This window comes from Belonocnema kinseyi, chromosome 4 (genome assembly GCF_010883055.1).
Source record: "Belonocnema kinseyi isolate 2016_QV_RU_SX_M_011 chromosome 4, B_treatae_v1, whole genome shotgun sequence".
NCBI lineage: Eukaryota > Metazoa > Arthropoda > Insecta > Hymenoptera > Cynipidae > Belonocnema > Belonocnema kinseyi.
Genome location: NC_046660.1, coordinates 58,438,670 through 58,439,358, shown reverse-complemented (window position 1 = coordinate 58,439,358; position 689 = coordinate 58,438,670). Strand labels below are relative to the sequence as shown.

General features: G+C 36.6%; 1 long non-coding RNA gene across 1 annotated transcript in view; it reads left to right on the top strand.

Moving 5' to 3' along the window:
* Positions 1 to 277: 277 nt before the first annotated feature.
* The window catches only part of LOC117171900, a 10,928-nt gene continuing 10,516 nt past the window's right edge, over positions 278 to 689 (top strand). The window contains exon 1 of the long non-coding RNA XR_004466935.1: positions 278 to 376. This is a non-coding gene — a long non-coding RNA (uncharacterized LOC117171900). The remainder of the gene's footprint in view (positions 377 to 689) is intronic.

Here is a 689-nt window from a genome sequence, read left to right as displayed (position 1 = left end):
AAAAAAACAATAATTAATTATTTGAAAAATTAATACTCTGCAGTCACAATCTCACACACAACACGTGTTATGGATCCATTGAAGAAATCGAAGCAAACTTTAGTTTGTACACACAAAGGGCCCTCTGAATGCCGATACTAAAATAAATCAATTCTAGTTTACAATATGTCACTGAGGTGGCGCCACGAACTTGGAGAATTTTCACCAGCCCGAAGCATCGCCCGTGCATGTGAATCTGGTATTTATCATTTTAGTATTCAGAGTAGAGTTCTGAGCCGGTTTGTTTGATTGTTGAATTTGTAATTGTTTGATTTATATTTTTTGTATGCCTGAAATGAGACTAGTTTGTGCTGAAAATTGGTGAGGGTTCAAAAATGTAAGTAACACAGTTCTTTAAATAATCACTCAATATATATTTTAAAGAACACAACACAAACTATTTACAGGACTGTAGCAAAACATGGTAAAAATATAAGTATACGCGATTAGTGCAAAATTAAAGACGAGGTGAAGGTACCGATGGTTGGAAAATATCTGATGATCTTAGAGTCAAAGTTGCACGGAAGTGCTAGGCTAAGTACAAAGACTGGGAGGATTGACCAATTAGGATTCAGAAGATCCTTGGTGGTATCGATAGGTAACACCCTCCACAAAAGGGCAAGTGAAACTGCAGCTGCCCAGTTTTTCCA